This window comes from Bos grunniens, chromosome 5 (genome assembly GCF_055505025.1).
Source record: "Bos grunniens cultivar Pamir isolate PY7600 chromosome 5, Bosgru_T2T1.0, whole genome shotgun sequence".
Lineage (NCBI taxonomy): Eukaryota > Metazoa > Chordata > Mammalia > Artiodactyla > Bovidae > Bos > Bos grunniens.
This window is the reverse complement of record NC_141169.1, coordinates 112583346-112608285: the sequence shown is the minus strand read 5'-3', so window position 1 is coordinate 112608285 and position 24940 is coordinate 112583346. Positions and strand designations below refer to the sequence as shown.

The window sequence follows — 24940 nt, the reverse complement described above, 5'->3', positions numbered from 1 at the left end:
AAAAAACGGGAAGAAGTGAGGAGGAAAAATAAGGAGAGACAGGGCCCCTTCTAGGGAAAACAATTTTAGTCCTGAATTCTCAACTGTGCATTCCGGTGATGGCTTCTACTGAGCGCTGGGTGACAGACACGCTGAGTTAGATCCAGGTTGGGGCCAGGCAAGGGGCGGCAGCTTCTGCCTCAATCTTTCTGCTCTCCCTTTCCCACTCCAATCATGATAAATATATTTATACTCACTTGATTATGTCAGCCAGACAATGCTCCCCTAATTGGCAGTGATCAGGTTCCAGAATTGCTCAGGTGAACCCGCTGTCTCTATCAGGCAAATTGAGAAGGGGCCGCTAATGGCGTCCTCATTAACAGTTTCCAGTGGAATAAAAAGCAATCCCCCGACTCATGCATGGTAGTGAATTTTCCTAACAGCTCCTAAAACCAGCCCTTGAGGAACTCAGGCTTTTATGAACCTGCCCAGCATAGAATGCTTTTATAAATCTTCCCCACCCCCGGCTCAAGTGCATAGAAAAAAAACCCCATAGCCACTTCCTTCTGCTCTTTTGTTCTTTTACACTTTTTCTCTTTTCTTTTAGAGGGCTTATGGAGCTAACTGTCATTTTTGGTTCTTGGTTCTTTGCAAATTTCAGAGACATCTGGCACGCACTTTACTGCATTTGCCAGCTCTGGTGTTTGTAGATACGTACACGGTCTCTGCTGCGTGTGCCTGTGAACATGCCACGTGTATAACTTACCAGTGCATAATTTGGAGCTTGAGTGTGTTGGTATATACTGACACGTAAGTGTGAATACCACAGTACTGATCATAAGTAACTGCTCAATAAATATTTGTTACATGAATGCACTAAGGCAAATGCTATTCATTCATTCATCAGACACTTGAATGCTTCTTGGGTGCCAGGCACTGAGCTAGAAGCTGGGTGTTTGGTGATGCATACGAAGTCCCTGCCCTCAGGGAGCTCACAGTTGAAGGGAGGGAGGCAGGCACAGGAACAGGCAATTATAAGACATCTAAGAGACACAGAGATAGAGTCTTGTATAGGGCAGCACAGAGCTCCAGGGAGAGAGAACTTAGCCCACCTATGGGAGGAGCTGAGGCTGGGTGTTTGTGGGGGTGTCTCCTGAAGGTGGTAAGGGTTCTGGACAAAGAAGACAGCACAATCCGAGGCAAGACACAAGAAACAACAGGATGTGAGTAGAGAACCAGAAGCCAGAGGATGCTGCAGGAAATCATGGAGGCAGGGGGTTGGCAGGAATGAAGAGGGGGCTCAGGCAGGGACTGGATCTGGGGGGAGGATACTGGGGGGAGTCAAGGAAAGTAGCTTCCACTGTCTCAGTTAGGGCCCTGATTTTTCTGGATTCTGTCAGAATGTGTATACGCACACCTCAAAAAAGAATTTGGACCAGCTGCAGAAGCTTTGCTGGAGTGTAGTCAGGAGCTCTGGTCATGCCCTTAGCCTGACATTGACGAGCTGGGTGAACCTGACCAAGGGCTGGCCTCTGGATGGGTACACCAAGGGGTGGACTCTGAGGGCTCTAAGAACCCTCCCAGCTTTTATTCTCTAAGTTACCTAGATTTTCTGAGGTTTGCAGATAGACCAAACCTGGCTCTGGTCCATTTACACACCGTGGGGCACGAAAGGAATGAGACCTCTTCCGAGCAGCATTCAGGATCACAGAATCACTCACCATCTTTCAGTATGGAGTCAGCTAGAGTGCAGTTTCGTAGAATCACTAAGAAGTGCTGCGTGATGGAGATGCCCTATTGTCTTCAGCCTGGGTCACAGTCTCATTATCGCAATTCTGAAGACCCCCAGTTAAATTTATAGCACAGATCTCTGTTTGATTTAATTTCTGTGAAGCATTGCTTAGCTCACATCCTTTCTGCTCAAAAATTCTCAAGGATTCCACTTTACTTCGAGAATCAAGCCCCCGGATCTTAGAGTGGCATTCAAGACCACCCCTGATCTTGCCCCCTACCTTAGCTGCTACAACCTGCACCTCTGCCAGCTGGAACTCCTAGCAAAGGCATCCAGGAGTGTTCCTAGCACTCTTCTCTATCTCAGTGCAGCCTCCCCACTAAAGGTCCAACTCAAATTCAAGTCCATCTCCTCTGGGAACGCTGTCTGATGACCCCTGTCCTTTCCTGAATCCCGTGGAGCGCTCACTGACCATGTAGTTCATTAGTAACTATTCAATTTGCCCTGTGGTTCTGGTCTTCTTGCCCTTGGCTAACTTGTGAGCCCCAGGGGATAGGAACCATGCCTCATTCCTCCTTGCAGGGTGTGGACCTGGCATAGTATCCAGTTCATGGGAAGTTTTTTTGCTGATGATGGGTTTTCTACATTGCAGCCTCTATGAGACTATTGAATAAAATCCATCAGAAGTGTGCTTACTATTACTGTTATCATAGTGATGTTGAAGTTTTTTAAAAAATATTTATTTATTTAATAAACTGTGCCAGGTCTTAGCTGTAGCATGTGGGATCTGGTTCCCTGACTAGGGATTGAAACTGGGACCCCCTGCAATGGAAGCACCTAGTCCCAGCCACTGAACCGCCAGGGAAGTCCCTGTTTTTCCTTCTTCTCGGGAAAAATGGAACCTTGGAGAGAATGGTTTGGTGCAACTGTGCTGGAGTAATGAGAACGTGAAACATTTCTCCCACGTTTCATAAACAGTATTTTACATGCGCTATTTGGGAGCTTAAAGTTCATCCAGGAATGAGTTATTTCACAGATCAGAAGGAGCATATGTGTAGTCCACCAGGGGCAATAAGCTCTCTGCTAAATTTAAAGGGGAAAACAATTGAACGCTTCATCCTGAAAGTAGAAAGGTTTTGACATCACCTGATCAGAGAGGAACATGAGGGACCTATTTAATTTCTGGCCCCCACTGTTCAGGTTTTCTTGTACATGTTCCATTGAACAGCACATGGGAATTTTCACAAAAAAGGAACTGGCATGAAATCAATAAGGAAAATCACCGTTTCCTTACTGATCCAACAGCATTTAAGGAAGCTGAGCTCTGCCAATTTGTAGCTGGGCAGTTTTTTAACTGTGCAGAATTTGAAACTGGGCAGTTAAAACCACCATCTAAGCTGGCAGCTGTGATTTTCCCAGAAGCAGAGCTTCAGGAAGAAAAATATCTTTTAAACGTCAGTTTCATTTTTGCAAAATTGGATCTGTTCATGAAAAATTGCTGTAAGTCCAGGGTTTTTTTCTTTTCTTTCCTCATTAGTAAAGGATATGATGATTTCTTTTTTGCCCACATGGAAATGCATTCATTTACTCAACAAATAAATATTTACCGAGCACCTACCATTAGCCAAACACTGTTTTAGGTGCTGGGGATGCGGATGTGGACAGAAGAGGCAAAGTCTTTGATCTTTGGAGCTTGTCCTCTAGTGAGGAGGGGGGTGGAGAGACTGATAATAACCAAGTAAATGAATAAGTAGATATCTAAGTAGTTATCAGGCACAGATAACTGAAACAATGCTAATATCTTATTGTACCTAGAAAATCAATTTCCGGAAAATTAAACATTAAGACTCCCACATCAGTATTATCTTAGCTCATGTAAGTAACATATATTAAGGGGTCTTTTGAAAAGAATAACTAATAGGGAATATACGTATATTACTCTTTGCATATGACATTGACATTCCCTGCTGACCTTTAACAAGTCTTCGAGGAGCATTTCTAGAAGGATTTGTGCCACTTGCGTTTGCTCCGTTTGGGCACAGTATGGCCCTGTGGCCCGCATAGTGGTCCACCCTGGAAACCTCTGCGTCCTTCCGAGCGCCTCTCTCTCTTCTCCTCCTATTCCCCAAAACTGGCACCCCTCTCTACTGGGTCTTTATTTATTTTTAATTTATTTTTTAATTGGAGTATGGGGATGACAGAGGATGAGATGGTTGGATGGCATCACTGACTTGACGGACATGAATTGACGGACATGAGTTTGAGTAAACTCAGGGAGTTGGTGATAGTCAGGGAAGCCTGGGGTGCTGCAGTCCATGGGGTTGCAGAGAGTCGGACATGACTGAGTGCCTGAACTGAACTGAGCAAGATGATTAAAGAATGGAATTCATCAATGATAACATGGATAACTAAAACTGGCCATGAGCTTAGGATGAAGGGGGTACCATTTTATGACAAACAAACCTGAAACCTCAAGAAGTTAGGCTGTCTCACTGAGATCCCTATGTATGGATTGCTACAGCTTTTTCATAAAAACTGAAAACACAGTGCATGGATGGGGAAGCCTGGGGTACTGCAGTCCATGGGGTCGCTAAGAGTCGGACACAGACGAGCAACTGAACTGAACTGAATACTAAAAAAAAAAAAAAGGCTCAAAAGTCACCTTCTCTGTGCAGCCTTGCTAGATCTACCAAAGTGCTAATTGTCTGACTCTTTGTGACCCCATGGACTGTTGCCCACAGACTCCTCTGTCCATGGGATTTTCCAGGCAAGAATACTGGAGTGGGTTGCCATTTCCTACTTCAGGGGATCTTCCCAACCCAGAGGTCGAACCTGTGTCTCCTGCGTTGCAGACAAATTTTTTACCATCCGAGCCACCAGGGCAGTGCTGAGTTCTTCCTCCCTTTTGCTCCGAGGTTATCCTGGCACCTTCTGACTTCAAGTACAGCATCAGATGAAAGATCTTGGCCATGCTTTGTTTACTTCTGTGTCTTCTCTTCCAAACTATAAGCTCCTCTAAGCAGGGTGTGTTTTATTTGTAATCTTAGAGAATAGCACAGTACCTGGCACATAGTAGCCCCTCAACAAATATTAATATTTGATGAATGAATGGATGGCTTATCATCTTGTCTGGTTTGGCTTCTCCTAAACTATGCATTTGAGAATTCCATGACTATTGCAATATGACATAATAAAAGCAACTGACAAATATGGTAAAGAACTTCACTTTGAGCATATTAACATTAATTTTAAACACTTGAGCTAATGGACTGAAGCTGATAAGGGGTTCCAAAGCCAAATTATTCTAGACAATATTTCTGCATGTACTAAATTCAGAGATTGTTGAGAAGTTCAAATAAATGATTAACGCATGTAAAACAGAACAATTAAGTAATCTGGATCATTTACTGCAGAAAAGGAGCTTGAAGACACTTAATAATGGTTTTTAATGAAAGGAAAGATTGTATTCCAAGGATGACTAAACACCTTCATTCTGCACATACATAAAAAAAGGAGAAATAAGAAATTAAGTGCTACAAAGATGAAAGTTATGGGAATTCCCCGGCAGTCCAGTCGTTCGGAATTCACACTTCCACTGCCGGAGGCCTGGGTTTGAACCCTGGTCGGGGAACTAAGATCCTGCAAGCTGCGTGGTGTGGCCAAAAAATAAAAAAAGATTAAACTTAAAAATAAAAGAGAATTCAAGAGTTTCCTATTGGGATGTGTGAACCCATTTCAAGTTACTGTTACAAAAAACTCCCTTGTCTTGAGAGCTTGCATTGTTCTCAATGCTTCACCATTTATAATTTCATCTAACCTTTTTAACAAACCCAGGTGGGTTAGTTTAGTTACATTATTCCCATTTTACAGGTGAGAAAGTAGAGGCATGGGGTGGATAAGTAACTACCCTGGGTTGCACAGCTGGAAGACGTGTGTGTGCTCAGTCGCTCACTTGTGTCCAACTCTTTGTGGCCCCATGAACTGCAGACCATAGACCAACTGTAGGCTCTTTTGTCCATGGGGATTCTCCAAGCAAGAATACCAGAATGGGTTGCCATGCCCTCCTCCAGGGGATCTTCCCAACCCAGGGATCGAACCCAAGTCTCTTTTGTCTCCTGCATTGGCAGGTGGGTTCTTTACCACTAGTGTGCTGTGCTGTGCTTAGTCACTCGGTCGTGTCTGACTCTTTGCAACCCCATGGATTGCAGCCCACCAGTCTCCTCTGTCCATGGGGATTCTCCAGGCAAGAATACTGGAGTGGGTTGCCATACCCTCCTCCAGGGGATTTTCCCAACCCAGGGATTGAGTCCAGGTCTCCCACATTGCAAGCAGATTCCTTACCATCTGAGCCACCAGGGAAGCCCACCTACTCTGCTTACTGCCGGCTTGAGGCTGAAATCCATCTGAGGATGGATGCCTAAAGCCAAGCTCACTAAGTTAATGGGACCAGTTTAAATTTAAACAAAATCGTAATTGTCCATCCTTGCCAAGGCAATTAACTGTCCTGTGGGCTGGATTATACCAATGTGTGTGTGTGTGTGTGTGTGTGTGTGTGTGTGTGTGTGTGTGTGTATGTATATGTGTAAATTAGAATATCCAAAAAATAAATCCAATAACAAAAAAAATAAAATTTTTCTGTTCTTCATTCTGGTGAACTGGTCTACCAGACCTTGTCTTCCTGATGAGAAAGTGGTTTTGTTTTGGGGAGTCGACGTACATGGTTTAAGGATCTACATGTGTGCACGTATTTATCAGACCTGACATAAGTCGAATCAAATTTAGATATCATGGTTTTACTTTCAGAGTGATGGAATTTATTCTTGGGGCTGAAAAGCCAGCATCTTCCTCCTGCTACTTTTTCCCAAGGCAACCTTGTTCAGCAGGCCTGGGGGACAGAAGCGATGGGGTTACCGGCAGCACAGAGCAGGGGCCGCTGGTTGAGCAACCCTGCCGTCTGTGCAGGAGAGAGTCAGCACTCATTTGACCTGCCGAGCTCTCCAGCCCTGAGCTACTCTGGGGCTGCAGGAGCCTGGAGGCTGGCTCAGGAGAAGCCAGTGCCCGCAGAAGCCCTGTGAAAAAGGTGTGAATGAGTCACTAGATTTTTCAGGTTGACTGAGATGACTTCTGTTGATTTTCTTCGAATTTAGATGTGTTATCAGTGTTCACACGTTGGGCATAACGGGAAGATGAGTGCACATTTTCTTGATAGAGCCCGACAGTCGGCAGCGTTGTGATAAGATTTGGGGTAAGATGTGACTCTGCAAGAAAGCTCTGGTCAGCGCGTGTGGCATGCGTCCCCATGTGCCCCGGGGCCTCGAGGGGTGTTCTGAGCTGGGAGGAAACCCAGGGTGACAGGCATGAGTGTTTTGTGTCATTGTGCACAGGTCGGTCTGTGTTGCTATTTACCATTTTAGGGCATCAGAAGTCACTGCTAATTTGTCCCACTGTAATTTCATGGTCTGGGAAAAGCACTTGCTTCCTAACCTCGGGTTTCCACAATAACCAGAACAATGGTTGGTCAAAGGTTTGCGTGATAGAAGCACACTTAACCTCTTCTGGCCTTAGTTTCCTCATCTTTAAAAAGGATATAACCATGTACCTATCTTGGGTAGGGTTAAACAGACTAAAAAGTCAAAGGCTAAGAGTGGTTCCTGGTATTTAGTTTGCACCAAAATCACTGCAGATGGTGACTGCAGCCATGAAATTAAAAGACGCTTATTCCTTGGAAGGAAAGTTATGACCAACCTAGATGGCATATTAAAAAGCAGAGACATTACTTTGCCAACAAAGGTCCGTCTAGTCAAGGCTATGGTTTTTCCAGTGGTCATGTATGGATGTGAGAATTGGACTGTGAAGAAAGCTGAGCGCCAAAGAATTGATGCTTTTGAACTGTGGTGTTGGAGAAGACTCTTGAGAGTCCCTTGGACTGCAAGGAGATCCAACCAGTCCATTCTAAAGGAGATCAGCCCTGGGTGTTCATTGGAAGGACTAATGCTGAAGCTGAAATGCCAATACTTTGGCCACCTCATGCGAAGAGTTGACTCATTGGAAAATACCCTGATGCTGGAAGGGATTGGGGGCAGGAGGAGAAGGGGACGACAGAGGATGAGATGGTTGGATGGCATCACCGACTCGATGGACATGAGTTTGGGGTGAACCCCGGGAGTTGGTGATGGACAGGGAGGCCTGGAGTGCTGTGATTCATGGGGTCGCAAAGAGTTGGACATGACTGAGCGACTGAACTGAACTGAACTGAAGTTTATATGTATATTAATGCATGCACTTTGTTCATACAACTTTATATTTGACAGAGAGTCACTCCACTGCTTGCACAAAATAGATTTTTGATAAATATTTGTTAGTGAAATACATATGCAGTAACCTGTTCTGACTGATCAGTAATCTGTTATTCAGGGACAGATTGGCAAAATTGGATATTAAGATTTTTATCTCTCATAAAGAAATATATATACATATATAAGCAGAGAGTTCTGCAATCAAACATGTCTGCAGAGAAGCAGGGAGATAGGTAGTTTTGCATGAAGATCATAAAGGAAATGGCCTGAAGAACTGAGCTGAGGAATATCACTTGAAGAACAAGTAGCAGCGTCCATGACTCAACCCAATCAACAGAATTCCCTAAGGCAGTAAAAACAAAGAAACAATCCTCCCCAAATCACTTTAAAACTACAAAATATATGTTGCTTTTGAGTCTAAAAAATAAATGAATATGAGAAACGGGAGTCAAATCCCTGACCTATATTTACTTTCTACTGATTTTCTAATAATGACAGCTTCAACTTGAATCATTTCATTTAAAAATAGAGTGAGCACTATGATGTTTTAGAAGCTGATACAGTATGACAAGAGTCCCTTAATGTTAGGCTGAATCATATGAAACTGCCACTTCTTTTGGTAAAAAAAAAACTGTCAGACATTGTCAGTTTTGAATGGTGCAGTCTAATATATTAATACTTAAGCTAATTGACACTAAACCAAAATTCTTATATTACCTTACCCTTTATTGCTTTGAACTAAGACTATAAAACTAAATTGGCCAATTCCCTCCCTCTTAGTCTCTTGAAATTTGTGCACAGTAGGTACTAAACAAATGCCTTGTTAATTGAGTAGTGCTTTCCATCTTCTGTCAAAAATTAGGCCAAAATTTTGCTACCCTACCTAACGCTGAGACTACCCTAAAATATAATTAACGCAGTGTTAGCTTCATTTCATGTTTCATGATTTAGATAAATCCTCTCTGTTCCTTTTTGGGGCAGCACTGGGAAGATAATTAATACATTATTAATACGTTGCAGAGGCAAACAAGGCTTGGCTTGCACACGCAGCCAGGACAAGAACAGATCAGGTCAGAAATATTGTTGCTAGTAAAGAAAAATGTTATTATAATAATGAGAAATTATTGTTTATGTGACACATCACTGCATATTGACACATTATAGACTTATAAATGAAGCAGATGGTAGAATCAGGCAGGCTTGTCCCATCACTTAGGGTCTGACTTGGGCATCCAAAGTGCCCTGCGATGAACTAGAAATGATCACCTTGGGGATCCTAGGATTGAAGAGCCTCATTATTACTCATATAAGGTTTTATAACAGTTGGGATGGGTCCCAAACTTAGGAGCATTTACTGAAATAACTGAGCAGGCAACATGAAATGGTTTTCAATTCAGAAAGCAAAGAGCTCCTTCTACAGTGGAAGAGACAGGAGAGCTCAAGAAGGAATGTGGATTACCTGTGAGTTATTGCACCTCCCTGGGCCTCAGTTTCCTCATATATGTTAATTACCTCCCAGAGGACAGTCATTCTCTGTAACATCTGTCATTGCATGGGATTATATCCTCAAATGCTATGTATTTCTTTGTTGGAGGGAGGTGGTGGGGAAGCAAGAGCTCTGAAATGTCTTATTTTGGTTTTGGTTGACCCAGTGCTGTGAGAGCAGCCACGTTGCATAAGCGGAGTTCTGAGAAAACAGAGTTGCTTTCATTTTTCAAACAGAAGAACCACAATCCTCCCTATGTTTGGATCCTTCTACAAATTAAATATATGGGTAAGAGACAGCCCACGAAATCAGCAATTTTAACCTTTCCCTCAATGCTGTGGATTTTTCTTAGAGATTTTTTGGAGCACAGAGTAGGCACAGTTCTGCTCTATTAGTGAGATCCCAGCCCAAGGTGACATGCTCCTACAATAATGTCTTCACGCTAATTACCTTGTAGAATGGTTAGGGCAAGAAAGTTCCAAACATACTTGAGGTAATAACCAGTCACATACCCAGAAGGTCAACAGTTCAATCAAAGAGAGAAAAAAAATTAGCATATCTTAAGAAATAGTTCAAGTGGTTTTGTACAAGAACTCTCATTTAAGTCTACAAGAATACTTAAAATACTGATAAGCTAGGTAATTCTATATTTCCCTTTTTAACTCATTGAAAGCCTCCGACTTCAAGGTGCAGTCTCAGAACAAGAAGCATCTGGCAGGTGAAGGGAGAAAGTGTGTAGTTAGGGAAATTGGCTGGAGTTTTAAGTGAGGGGTCTGTGCCAGGGCTGTAGCTCACAAAGCTGGGGGGAGGGCAGTGCACTGGGCTGCTGATGAAAGAACAGAGGCAATGCTGAAGAGCTGGCATCAGATGAGGGCTCTGGGCCAATCTTCTATTATAGTAACAACACAGCTTTAATCCGTGATAACAATAAATCCCTCAAGCAACTGTACATTAAATCACTATAAACAAAATTACAATCTGCGCTCATCAATGCAGTTTCATAAAAGGTTTGATCTTTCCCACAAATTTCCATTTTTCTATGATTTCTAATGAACACAAAAGAGCAACAGCTGGAAACCATATCCATTGCTGTCTGTTTGAAATGACTGGAGTTATCTTTTGTTTTGAAGGGCACAGTATTTTCACTTATTTTAAAAATATTTATTGAGCACCTAATGTGTACTTGGCAATAGTAACATGGTTAATCATTTTAGAGATGATTCCTAAAAAAGACTTTCTGCTCTGCCAAAGGTAAAGTGTTAAAATAATAGAACAGCCCAAGGATTTTTTAAAATGTGCTAAAGGGTAGTACTTTTCATTCTCCAAGAGCCCCACACTTTGCACACCGAGTTCCTTTCAATTACGGGTGCAATGCAAGGTGGAATTGTGTAGAATACAGTCCATGGGCTATTGATCTGAATGGGTACCGTATTCAGTAGATAAAATATAGCTAAGCTGGGATGCGAAGGATGGCTTTTCTCATTTAAACTACAGGAAAACATTGTGGCTGAAAATCAAGTTAGAATGAAAATAAGTTATTCAATTCAGTAACTTTTAAATAGGATGGGGTCTTTTATATTCATTTAAAAACATGAACTATGCAAATGAAAAGTATGAAAAAGAGTAAGAAACCTCCATGTACCCTCCACTCACAGGGTTTTTTTTATGTCTATTTAATAGACTTTGTTTCATTGCAGAGGGTCCTACAGTTAGTTGCTCAAGTGAGGACATTTTTGTATCTGGGACCAGCCTCCAGGGATAAAGCTTTTTTGTAGGACATTTTTGGCCCGTGGAATTCTCTGCTTTATCCTCTAGCCACTTTACTTTGAGCTGTTGGGGAGGGGTGGGCCTGACAAACGCTAGGATGGCTGTGTTCTTCAGCAAGTCACAGGGAGATGGACACCCACATACATAATTTAAGGCTGACATAAGTGTATGGATGTGAGAGTTGGACTGTGAAGAAAGCTGAGCACCGAAGAATTGATGCTTTGAACTGTGGTATTGGAGAAGACTCTTGAGAGTCCCTTGGACTGCAAGGAGATCCAACCAGTCCATTCTGAAGGAGATCAGCCCTGGGATTTCTTTGCAAGGAATGATGCTAAAGCTGAAACTCCAGTACTTTGGCCACCTCATGTGAAGAGCTGACTCATTGAAAAAGGCTCTGATGCTGGGAGGGATTGGGGTCAGGAGGAGAAGGGGACGACAGAGGATGAGATGGCCGGATGGCATCACTGACTCGATGGACGTGAAACTGAGTGAACTCCGGGAGTTGGTGATGGACAGGGAGGCCTGGTGTGCTGTGATTCATGGGGTTGCAAAGAGTCAGACATGACTGAGCAACTGAACTGAACTGGAGTGCTGGGGACAAAGAGATGAATTCTGTCTGGGGAAGAACTGGGGAGAGAGACCGGGTTTGGGTCTCACCTTTGAAGGTTGGCTGGCATTTCGAAAGGTGACTATGGGGGGTGGGGATACTCAGGTAAGAGTGAAGGCCTAGTTCCAGAATGGTGAACAGACACAGTCCTTGGACCAGAGTGTGTGTTCTCAATGGGATGGGTGTGCTTTGACTGTAAAAAATGTTAAAGACTTCTAGCTTACTGATGGAAGGGTTCAATGCCCCAAATTCTCTAATTTTCTTTTCCAACTGGGTTACCAAGTCTTACTGAACTTTTATATATCATCCAGCTGCTTTTGAAACCCTAAAGTCATATAATCCAGTAATAATTTACTTTCAGAGAGCATGTTACAGTTTACAAGTGGCTTTTTTAATACACATTATTACATTTGATCCATATAACAGCCCTGTGACACCACAGACTCATCTCCAGAAGCTATTTCCTTTTGAAAATAACTACTGGTTATAGAAGCTACTAGCTATAGAAATCAGACAGATTTCCACTGGGAGCTTTATTGTGCTAGAAGCACAAGCCAAGATAAAGTCAGCAATTTGGGAGAGATGAAAGGAGGGTCCTAAAACAGATAGAGATTGAGAATCCCAGGAGGATGGTAAGATAGCAGTTGCGGAAATGGAGAGAGACACAGAAGAGGCAAGAGTGCAACAGGAAGTACAGGATGGGGTGAGGGGGTGGGGTCCGGTACTGGGTGGGCGGTGGTCCCTGGCGCTGCGGTGAACAGCCAGCCAGCCCATGGCCAATACTCGTTCACCCTTGTTCACCAAGTGTTGGCTTGCGTGTATATCGAATGGTGCCATGAGAAACACAATTCAAAAATCTAAGATGGTGGCTTTTAGAACATGGATATTTAATAATATATAAAAACATGGATAAAAATATTGAACATGGATATAGAGTGACAAATTTTTTATAACATTTTTCTCACTTTACACATCTGCATGTTCTCTCATTCTATAGCATTCCCATATATCGTGACTTTGATAAACTGTTTTTCAGTGCACACACTGAAATGGTGCACTTTTGCAACTACTTAATAGAAGCTAAAGCAACCAATGGACTGTGATTGTAATCTAGCTGGAATAAATCTTACTGACGTAGGATGTATCAACATATCCATTTAGCTTGCTGCAAATCAGTTTACTTTTCTACTTAGAGACATGATGTGAAATGAAATTAATCCAGTTGCAACAAGGCAAGTGCATTCAGTTGAATAAATCCCTTTATGTGGAAAGGAACTTTGTTTTGCAGCTTATTTGAAAGAAAATCCACGTGGCAGTATAATGCCTTCCCTGGAACTGAACAAATGCATTTATCCCAGCTTTATTTACAGTTAAAGTCACATCAGACCTATTTTATATGATAGTGCACTCTATTGTCCTTAGGTGAAGGTCACAGAGAAAGCATTTGCAGGACAACTAAAGTTTTACAAAGGAACTTGGCCTAAGGACTGTTGTTCCAAGGCCGGACTATGAACTCGGCAAAGACGGACACCTCCTTGGAGAGAAAAGAGACAGATAAAAACCAACAAAACCATGTATATCCTTTTCTATTCTGTCTCCTTTGCCTCCACTGTCAAAAGGGCAGTCCACACATACAGTGTATATTTAATAAATACATTTTGGTGGTGTCTATCACAAACAGGCAGCACTTGGAGAGGGTCCAGAGAATAACAAAGGGATTAAGAGGTTGGGTAGAGACTCTCAGGGTGACACGCTAATGAAATTGAGGGAAATTGAGCTAAAGAGCTTGGAGAAGGGAAGGCTGGTTTTGGCAGCTGCGAAGGTAAGTTGGTCTTGTTTACCATTGCCGAATGTTAGAAAGCACAGCATATGAAGGGTAGGATGAAAGAAAGTCAACTTACGTCTGGTAAGGAGGTACAAGATTAGGAATGCAGAAGCAGTTTTGACTTAGATGGTTTATAAGGCATCAACACAGGTCCTTAATAAATGTTTCTTAGGGGGACTTCCCTGGTGGTCCAGTAGTTAAGAATCCAGCTTGCAATGCAGGGACATGGGTTCAGTCCCTGGTCAGGGACCTAAGATCCCACGTGCCGCAGAGCAACTAAGCCCACCTGCTGTAAGTATTGAGCTCATGTGCCACAACTAGAGAGTCCGTGGCCAAAACGAAAGATCTCGCATGATGCCACGAAGATCCTGAGTGCCACAACTAAGACCCATCACAGCCAAATAAAAAAATTTTTTAAAGCAATCTTTCTTTGAAAATGTTACAGTTGAAGAGTAGGCCACCTTTCTGAAATGAGTTAGGTGCTGTGCAGTAGGGAAATGACTCAGAGGATCTCTCAAGTTCTAGCCAGTTCTTATCCTATGAATTTTCAGCAGCCAATGCCAGGAGCCGACTTGCTTCTTGTCCACCTTACTCCATAGCTGGAAGCCCTTGACCTCTTCCTGCAAGTCAGCCACACTGTACTCTCAGCCCTAAGGCTCTTCTTGGTTGGAAGGGATTTAAAAAGTTCACTCTAGCTAAGAGCTCAGCTAACTGTCATCAGGTCATCCCCTGCTGCTAGGCTGGCTCTGAGGTGTCCAGTTCTAACAAGTGGGGTTCTGCCTTGCACCTAAGTCTATCTCTTACTGGATTTACCAGAAATCCACCCAAGTCTTCCTATGATAACACCGGAAATCCTTTCTTGCTTTCCAGGTCTAATGTGATTTTGGGATCACATAACGTATCCAGTCTAGGACTGAAGCTTTGTTTCAGCAATACCACCCCCCACCCCCAGCTCAGACTTGATGTCCAGTCTCTGAACCGCAACCCTGCTATCTAGGCAGTCTGTGCACAGAGCATTGGCGACAAGCTCTCTGAGATCTCTCCTCTCATCTGTGGCTGGATTCTCTGCTCGCCGGCCTCCCACCCCCAGGCTCCCAGCGTCATAACTCAGGCCACTACCAGTCCCCTTGCTCTTCTCCTATCAGGTGATGACACGCCACATGGCTTCATTTTCCTGCATCCTGCTGTGAACCGTTGCACACATGAGTCCCTCTCTACAAACCACATACCTCTGCTATGGGCCTTCCCAATCTCGTTGCTATTGACATGTACGGTTGGTTCCGTCTTTATGGTGGGGGGTATTCTGTGCATTATAGGGTCCAAAACTAGTATTGCTGGCTTCTAGTCACCAGATGCCAGAGGCAGCCCCTCTCCTCCACCCCCAAATTGTGACAAACAAAAATGTCTCCAGGCATTGCCAAATGTCTCTGATGGGGAGGGTGTTTCAAAATTGCCCTTCGTAAGGACTTCCCTGCCGGTCAGGTGGTTCAAACTCTGTGCTTCCACTGCAGGGAAAAATGAGTTCAATCCCTGGTTGGGGAACTGAGATCCTGTATGCCACATGGCATGGCAAAAACAAAAGAAGAATGAAAATTACCCCCTTTTGAGAATTCTTGCTCTACAAGAACCCAGAAAGGCAAGAGCATTTTAAAGTCAGTTATAGATACTTTGAGGAAAAGTCGGAATGTTTAAATCTGGTAAACATTTAACAACTCTGCTCTGCTGCTGTTGCCGTTGCTAAGTCACTTCAGTCGTGTCCGACTCTATGCGACCCCATAGATGGCAGCCCACCAGGCTCCCCCGTCCCTGGGATTCTCCAGGCAAGAACACTGGAGTGGGTTGCCACTTCCTTCTCCAATGCATGAAAGTGAAAAGTGAAAGTGAAGTCGCTCAGTTGTGTCCAATGGACTGCAGCCTACCAGGCTCCTCCATCCATGGGATTTTTCAGGCATGAGTACTGGAGTGGGTTGCCATTGCCTTCTCCGAACTCTGCTCTAAGCTAGTTAAAAAGAGTTTCCCAGGTGGTTCAGTGGTAAATAACCTGCCTGCCAATGCAGGAGACTGGGGTTCAATCCCTGGGTCAGGAAGATCCCCTGGAGGAGCAAATGGCAACCTACTCTAGTATTCTTACCTGGGAAATCCCATGGACAGAGGAATCTGGTGGGCTAAAGTCCACGGGGTCACAGAAGAATCAGATATGACTAAGCGACTACTAACAACACAAAACTAGTAATAAACACCAAATAGAATTTTGTTAAGGTTTGTTTAACAACATAAGGGGTAAAGTGAGATGAAATCCCTTCACTCTAGGTCAGTGTTCCTAAGATCTTATTGTGCAGGAGAATCACAAAAGGACTTTTTTAAACGTTCATATCCTGATTTGGCAAGTTTCAGGCAGGATCTGATACTCAGTCCTAACAGGTTCCCAGGTGGTATCAATATCACGGGTTCCCAGACCTTCCATTGAGCAGCAAGGCCCCAGAACAAAATCACTCGTGAGAGGTAGGGGAGGGGCTATTTGAATCGTAATAGTTACAAGGTCATGAGAGCAAGATTAAAATTTGTATTAGAAGAACAGTCTAGAAAAATGTGACTGTTTCTTGCGTTTTTCTGTAAAGAATAAAACAGCTCTCAGAGATGCGTTTTGAAATGTGACATTTCTATTCGCTTGAAATTATAAATATTATACAAGCTACCTGCAAAAACTGGTGAGCTGCTATGTTAGTTTGGCAGAACTTGGAAAGGTTTCCAAAACCCTGATGCAAATCTGAACTTCAAGGTTTTCATAGTCCTTGTTTTAGGGAGGAAGAGGCTAGGGGTGCGGAGGCCTAGGGAAGGGGATGGAGAAAGGAGGATCATTTTAAATGGGGCCTTGCAAAGAAACAGATTCGTGAACCTGCCTCAAATGACAAATTATTCCGTGCTGAAATTATACTGACACCACATGAAGTTAATGCAACCTCGAATCAGATAACTCAGTTATGGCTATAAACCAGTTGCAAAAAATGAGTGCTATTTACTGTAATGTATAGCGATCAGGGTAATCAAATCTCCTGAAAGCTGCCGAAAGCCTGATATAAAAATTTCCTCTGCCTCTGAGTAACTCTGACTTGGAGCTTTGCAGACATCTGACTCACTGCTGCAGATCCTCAGTAAGGAAAGGCCCATTCACATTTGTTCCTAGTTTACAGTTAGAAAGATTTAGGCTCACTAGTTTGTCTAAACATGTAGATAATAAAGTCCTGACCCTTATGAGATCTCTTCAGGCCAGTGTTGAGACTAGCTCTGCCCTTATGCCAGCAGATAAGTATTCACCTTGGGGAAGGAGAACTAACACTCTAGCTCTGAAATATCAATATATTGATGGGTTGTTATCATTTGGATCAAGTGTAATAGAGTTAAATATCTCTACATTTAAAATTCTGTGCCTAGGGTTTTCTTTCTTTTCTTTAAAAAAAAAAAAAACCAATAATGTAAGTACAGAATAAGGACGAACTGGCTTCATAGTAGAGCATGGGAACTCATGGGTATGAGTTGACCACAGTTTCAGAATGAGTCAGCATACTAACTGAGTGCCAAAAAGACTAATGCAAATCTTGGGCCATATTAATAGAAGTATAGGGTATAGATCAAGGGAGGTTACTATTCCATGGTATTCTGCACTGGTCAGACCACTCCTGGAGAGCCCTGTCCCATTCTGAGCACCATGATTTAAGAGATGCCTCACATCATAGTCCACCAGAGGTAAACACTTAAAATGATGAGAGCATGTAAAACCACATCACAAGAGGAATAGCTGAAAGAACAAAGGATATTTATGCTTGAAAAAGAAGATGTTAAGGGGACATGACGAGAAGTAAAAAAGAACAGGTTATCTGAGAAGAGTCTGAGGTAGAGTTTCCAGCAGCACAAGTTTAATTTCTTTCTGGATCCCAAGAGCCTTCTTGACTCTTTGTCTTTTGCACGGTAAACAGGTCTTCATCAAAGAAGACTCTGTTCCTCCTACAATGTCCTTGAAGTGCGAAGAGCTTATGTCCCTTTGCCAAGCCATCTTCCTCTGCCTGCAGAACCACCTCCTTCAGGAAGCCCTCCCTCCAAAGCCCCACCTGAGTCCTCTTCCTCAGGAGGTGGCACTGCGGAAGCATTTGCTTTCACTCGTCCTAGATCCCCTAATAGCTTGTTAGCTCTTTAGAGGAAAGGGCCCCATTTTCTTTTTGTTTTGATTACCCTAAATGTTCTCAGTACATCTGGGTCCTTGAATTAGGGACTGAGGGGATATCTGCTGACGGCAGCCAAAAGATGAATTAAAGTAACCAGACAAGGTGATATTTTTTTTATAGTGCCTACATGACAAAGCATTACAGTATGTTCTCTTGATGATAACAACACGTAATTGACCCTTTGCTTTATGAAATAATATGAGCTGACAAAGTTGGCTAGTATAGTAAATCTTACTTTTCCCTACATCTTGCATTTCAAAATAAAAGTTGTGTGTCCAGGGGACTTCCCTGATGGTCCAGTGGCTAAGACTCCATGCTCCCAGTGCAGGGGGCCTGGGTTCAATCCCTGGTCACAGAACTAGATCCCACATATCACAACTAGAGATCCCATACTCCACAGTGGAGACAAAAAATCCAGGTGCAGCCAAAAAAAAAAAAAAAGTTCTGTGTCGATGCCACTATTTAAGAGCCCCATCTTCCTTGTGTCAGGTCTTAGGAATTACTCTCCAGCTGGGAGATTCTTCGATTTCACACATCTCCTTCTTTGTTTACTTGGATATTTGCAGGGTACCAAGGGTAGCAAAGAGTCAGACACAACCAGGCACACAAGTACATGTATACCGGTGTCAAGTCACAACATCACACAGCTTCTGGTTTATAAAATGAATGAGTTGTCTATTTAACAACATTGATCTCAGACAGAGAAATTCCACAAATGAGTTTAAATGAGAAAGCACCCTGGTATGCATTTTTAAAAAAGAGAGGTTGCACATTTATATTATACCAAAGATAAAAACATCTTTGGGGGTAACGATGCACAGCTCTTCTTAAGTCTCCTGTGTAGTGGCTTAAAGAACAGAGGCATGGATGGGGCACTCTGAGTCACCCACGAAGCTGAGAATAGAATGCAGAACACAGAAGCCAAGTTCATGCTCTGCCACTCGTGTCACTGGACAGTATTACCTCCCACAGTCCAATGACCTGACATGGGACAGAGCAAATTATACACTTCTCGGCAAGAAGCTAATACAATTCCACTTTCCAGCCTGACGTTCAGGTAGAAAATGCAGTGAGCAAAAGGACAGGGCCCCCGATTTTTTATCATTGGCTGTTAATCACAAATAGAGACTGACACCTTTTTGGCTGCTGGGGTAGCCAGTCTGTCTGTGCTAATAGCTCTTGGCTCAGATGCTTCAGAAGACTAAGAGCAGGGTGGTTCCTGTGATGCGTAGAAGAACTTTGATTCTGAGTCACCACCGTTTGACAACTGATATTACAAAAGCCTGGTTTACTGACATCCAAAGCATGAGAATTTTCTGCTTGTTTTATCTTCCTGGAGAAGTCCAAAATAAAACTGGGGCTGTGTCATGGGTTTTGTATATCCATGCACTGTGGACACTTTTTAGAAATCTGAAACAAAGGCTAACACACAAATTTGTCCTAATTATACTGACTCAAAGATTCTTCAACCATCTCCCAAAAGAAAGGGTTTGGTCACATCCTTTCTCGTCTCAGGGCATCTGTGTTCAGTGCTGCTAGCTCTCTCTCAACTCCAATTTCCAAGCACATTTCAGAGACGTTAAAGGAAATAACTGTTAGTGATGAAAAATCAGGTGGAAGATGTGCGTCCTTCAAGAGAAATAACCTTTTTAGAAGGATAAGTTCTATCAGCCCCAAATAAGTCCATCAGCATTCTTTATTTCCATATCATATCCTGAACTACCCAAGAGGGATCATAAAATACCGTGGTACGTCTGTCTGATGCAGAGCACAGGGTTGGAGCAAAATTGTTGCGAGACTGCCAGCCCTGCAGGAAAAGGAGGCAACCAGCGGCACGACACACAAGTAGCCCACAAAAGCAGGATCCATGCTGCTAGTTTCTAACAGGATTTGGACATTGGAAAGGAACCCATCTGAACCGGACACCAGCTCTTATGACCTACAGGGAAGGGTGAAAGTTCTTGCCATCTGTCACTGAAAAGGTCATTTTTCTCTGCTCTCAGACTGCAGGAGGATGAGATAGTTTGCAACAGAGAACGGAAGGGGCTTCAGAGAACATGTGGTCTAACCTCTCACTCAACAGAGAAGGAAACTGAGGCCCAGAGAGGTTATAGTGTCACGTTCAAGGTCACGCAGGTAATTTCCAATAAAGCCAGAATTCAGATTTCCAGAACCCACGTCAAGAGTTTCTTGATGCTGTGCCCAGACCAGTGTGGGAGAAGGAACCCTGGCTACAATTTCACAGCCTTGGTACTATGTCTTGGTAGACGTTAGCAAAATTACCTTGAGCAACTCACTTAAACTTGCGAGCTTTGCCCTTCCCACTCTGCAACATGAGAGGCAAAATATGTGGTCTGCCTGCCTCACAGATCATAGGCAGATCAAACGAGATAATGTGTGAAAATGCTTTTTAAAACTTTATAAGGCTCAGGTTAAAAAAAAAAAAAAAAGGTAAGGTTAAAAAAAAAAGAATTCCATATAAAGCATGTTTTTCCTTCTGAAGATATATGGATGGACACTGTTGGCGGTGGTGGAGGGGGAGGCAGGGAGTGTCCATGAGCCACTGAATATTCTGTGTAAAGGTGTGTGTGAATGATGCTAGGCATATTTTTTTCCACCCCTGGTGCTTCTATAGCTTTCATCAGCTTCCTAAATGTGTCTCTGAAACTCCCCTGCTCCTTTAGCCTCACCACCACCAGTAAGAACCTCTGTGCTGTGGATATCAACATGTTTATGATCAATGTAAAAGGTTGATATAATGTATTAAAATATGACAATTTTCTTAGATTTAATGTGTAGTTGGGATCTCCTTGCTAGCTTTACAATTCAATAATCCACATTTTTAGAATACAAATCTGTTCGGGAGAGGGGAATTAATCTGACCTCATGCTTTGCTCCCTAAACTACTAAAAGTCTATAACTTATAAAATGAAGATGAAAATTCAAATGATAAATCAACCAGGTTTTTTTTTTCCCTACTAGTGTACTTCCTTAGTAGAATGTCCTAGGTATTTTAAGATTTTTCTTTAAAATCATATTTAGCAAGAGAACTATCTGCTTATTATTTACTGAGTTCCTACAGAGTTTCCAGCAGTGTGTTTCCAGTGTTTTCCCATAAAGCACCAGACAATAGACACAAATCGTAAACCATTTGTAGGCTGCCACATTAAGCCTGTGGTTCTGGAAGGCTGAGAGGTGTGGAGAAAAACAAATGAAAAAGTATTATTCTTGACCAGTTGATCAATTAGCCTGCTTTTCATTAAAAACATAAAAAGGCAGGACCAATTTAGCAATGCTTGTGTTGGAAATGCGTAAAAACATTAATGTTGGACTTTTTTTCTCATTTATTTTTAGTTCTCTTTAGAAAATCATACTTGAGAGCTTTCTGTAGCAGCAATAGAAGGAGTGAATAAGACAGCACTGGAATCCTTTTTTAATGCTAATGAAGGGGTAGGGACCAATGGTTTGTGAGGCCTTTTCTGCGTGCAGTTATGTATTTCCAAAGACACAGACTGACTTATGGAATGTCTGAGTGACCGAGATAACCAACCAGAGAAGTTACCTACTATCAAGACTCATCCATCATCCCATAAAGAAATCCAATGTGGTCTTTTATAAATCTGACAATGGCTATACTCTTGTGTTTTAGTGGTAAAATTTTACACAGTACAGTAATGTAAAAAACGAGAGGCATTTTCTCCCCTTGACTGTATCAAAATGTCATCTTCTGCCCCAAGACTCTGAGGTCTCATAACTCCCTTCTTGTATTATTCCTTTCAGTTTTTCCCCTTCCTCTTCCTTTATACTGAATAGTTCTACATTTTCCAGTCTTAACATTATCTCTTTCTCTTAGACTTTCTTATACAGAGCCTGAAACTATAGAATTGCAATAAGTATACTCATCTATGCTTACTAGAGTGCTATTATCAGATGAACAAAACCTAAAATATATTTTGGTAGCAAGAGTCTCAGGTTTTGAATAACTCAAAAGAACTTAAAACTTGGGCGGTGATAGGATGCCAGGGTAGGGGCAGGCTGTAGCTGCTTTTCGTTCAGTTCCATTTCTGTTCCTTCTCATTCCATGTGTCAGAAGCCTTTGGAGAGAATGCTCTGGAATCAGACCACCTGGGTTCAAATCAAGGCTCTACCATATACTAGTTAAGTGACCTTGTGCAAGTGACCTAAACTCTCTGCACCCCAGTTTCCTCACTTACAAAAGAAGGGTAATATTAGCCCTTGCTTCATTGCGCCCTTAGGAGAAGCAAAATGAGTTAACACTGGTACAGTGCTCTTGGCAAATAGCAATAACAGATACTGTGTCAGAAACTTTATGTGTATAAATTACTTAATCTTCAAAACAGTATGATAAGATAGCTACCATTATCACTCTCATTTTATAGCTAAAGAACCTAAGACATAGAAAGACTAAGTATCTTGTCCCAATTGGCCTAGTTAGTAACTGAAGGATTGGCTCTCAAACCTAGACCTACAGCAAGCTCTCAGTAAGTGTTACTTATTACTATCATCATCATCATGGTTGTTATTACCTGAACTTAACAAAACACTCAAATATCTGCTGTGGCTGCTGATAACAATGAATGTGTATGTCTAATCCTTCTTCAAAGTATACGGAAAATGTATATGACCCCCAAACAAATAGTTGATTTAGGAAAGGATTATCACCTAAAGCCATTAAGTGAGGTTTGTTGGGAAACAGGATATCATCACAAAGCCTAAGCATTATCTTGCCAGACTACTTGTTAATTGCAAAAGGATCCCTGAACTGAGATCACTACCTTGAGCCCCGATCAAACTGAGTGTCACAAATAGAGGGACAATCTGGAACTAAGTGTCTCCTGTTGAGATACAATATGGAGCACCTTGTAAAATGCGTTCAATTGAAATGTAATCAATGCTTTATTTCTAATTTGGAGTTTATGGGAAATATTGAGGATAGAGGAACAAATTAAATGACACCGCTAGGCAAAAACAAATTAGAACATTCAACAAGACAACACCTAACCTTTTCAAAAACACTAACGTTGAATAAAAGACATGAAGCCTTCATGTAAAAAAATATTTTTTTCTTTAAAAAAAATTAGATCTTAATTTTTTTTAAGGTATGGAAGACATTTGGGGGACAAATGGTTAAGGTTAGATATGGTCTAGATACTAGATATTAATGAATCACTGTTCATCTTCTTAGGTATAATGATGGCATTGCAGTTATGTAGGAGAATGTTCTTATTCTTTGATGTGTACCGAATTATCTAGGGGTGAAGTATCATTTTGTCTGTAACTTACAAGTAGTTAGAAAGAGATACATATAGGTGGAACAAATATGTCAAAAAGTTAGCAGCTGTTGAATCTAGGAGGTGAGTATGGAATTATTCACTGTACAAATATTTCAACTTTTCTTTATGTTTAGACATTCTCTTCACTTTGTTCATAAGACGTAGGTCTTATATCTTCTTTGGAGGGCAGTTTAAGACTTTAATCTTCACGTACTTAGTAATAATTTCTTTTAATTACAAAATGTTTGCTGTGAATGGATTTATTTTTTTAATCTGTCTTCTAAAAATTACTTACTGAATATCCCATTGGTTCATTGGTTCATTGAAACCTAATGTAATATTAACATTGTCGAAGAGAACTCAGTGCCTAGAACAAGGCCTGACACGTAGTAAATGTACAATGTGTTAATAAACATTCATTTGTTAAATGAGGCTACATTTTCCAAAGAAACTGTAAAGAGGTCAAAAAAAGATGCACGCACAGGAGGCTGTGTTGTTCCTTTGTAGATCAAGACATGCTGAGTTACGTACTTGAGGTGGACAAATAGGAGGGTCAGTCGGTCTCATCCTTTGATTCAAATAACTTAGGCCATAAAGATTCTTCACCAAGTTTTGAGTTTCATGACTGCACAAAAATGAAGCCTCTGTTCCTCAGACTAATCAAGTATCAACTATAACTTGTTTAAGAAATCCCAATGGAATCACCCACAATAACACATGTTTAAATGCGTGCGTGCTCAGTCACTTCAGTCGTGTCCGACTCTCTGCGATCCCATGGACCGTGGCCAGCCAGGCTCCTCTGTCCATGGGATTCTCCAGGCAAGAATACTGGAGTGGTTGTAGACTTTTCCTGAGTGAGGAAAAGAAGCAAGCTCTGTTTCAGGCACAAGCCCTGCAAATCACCAAAACCTACAGGTGTTATTCTCTGAGAATCAATAAACATGTGGGAAGTAGGCTCATTTTCAGCCCCTCCAGAAGGCAAAGACATAAAAGAGATGGCTTCAGGCAGTAAGTCAGATATATTTTGTATAAAAGGTGGGAAGAAAATGATCAAGATTCAAAGAAATCATTAATACTGATATCACCTTGTGTTTTCACAGCACCTTTTTCCTAAGCCATTTCATATCTATGTTAACTCATTTATTCTTACAATATCCCTAAGAAATAGATGTAGAACAATTGAAATTTTTAAAAAAGATAGAAGATTTTCATTAGGGCCTAAGATATGAAAGATATTCAAAAGGATATTATATTAGCAATAGAGATATTTCTTCATTTTGAACAAATCGATCACCTCCTTCCCCTATGCTTCAGTAAAGTCATTAAAAAAAAAATAAAATCTATTATAATGGGAGAATCAGATTACAGTTTACTATATGGGAGACATTCTAAGTTCAATCTAAAAATATAGTTTTATTCAATGATATAGGACTGTCTCCCTTTACCCAAAAAACCACTCCCAGTTCTCCAAAAGGGTACAAATCAAATTTTTTAAAATTTGAAATTTAAATACAGTTAGATGGTTCTCAATTTTATTGGTGCTCCTTATTTAATAATGAATCCTTTTGTAAAGAGGATCATTTTAAAATTATTTTATAAAAGTGAAGTTTTATAAACAATACTGGGTTGTTAAAGCAGAATACGCTTATACTCAGTCCTTTCTGAAACTAAAATAAGAAAAAAAGAAGAGAAAAGAAAAGAGGACCCACTGAAAAACTAATAAATCTATGATAA

General features: G+C 41.7%; 1 protein-coding gene across 4 annotated transcripts in view; it reads right to left on the bottom strand.

Moving 5' to 3' along the window:
* GRAP2 (GRB2 related adaptor protein 2) overlaps window positions 1-24940 on the bottom strand; it is a 68151-nt gene that overhangs the window by 41784 nt on the left and 1427 nt on the right. For 2 of the 4 annotated variants that reach the window (XM_086402940.1, XM_086402941.1), the window contains exon 2: window positions 237-24056. The exons of the other annotated variants lie outside the window; for them this stretch is intronic. The gene's annotated coding sequence lies outside the window, so the exon portion shown is untranslated. The remainder of the gene's footprint in view (window positions 1-236; window positions 24057-24940) is intronic. 4 annotated transcript variants of the gene reach the window in all.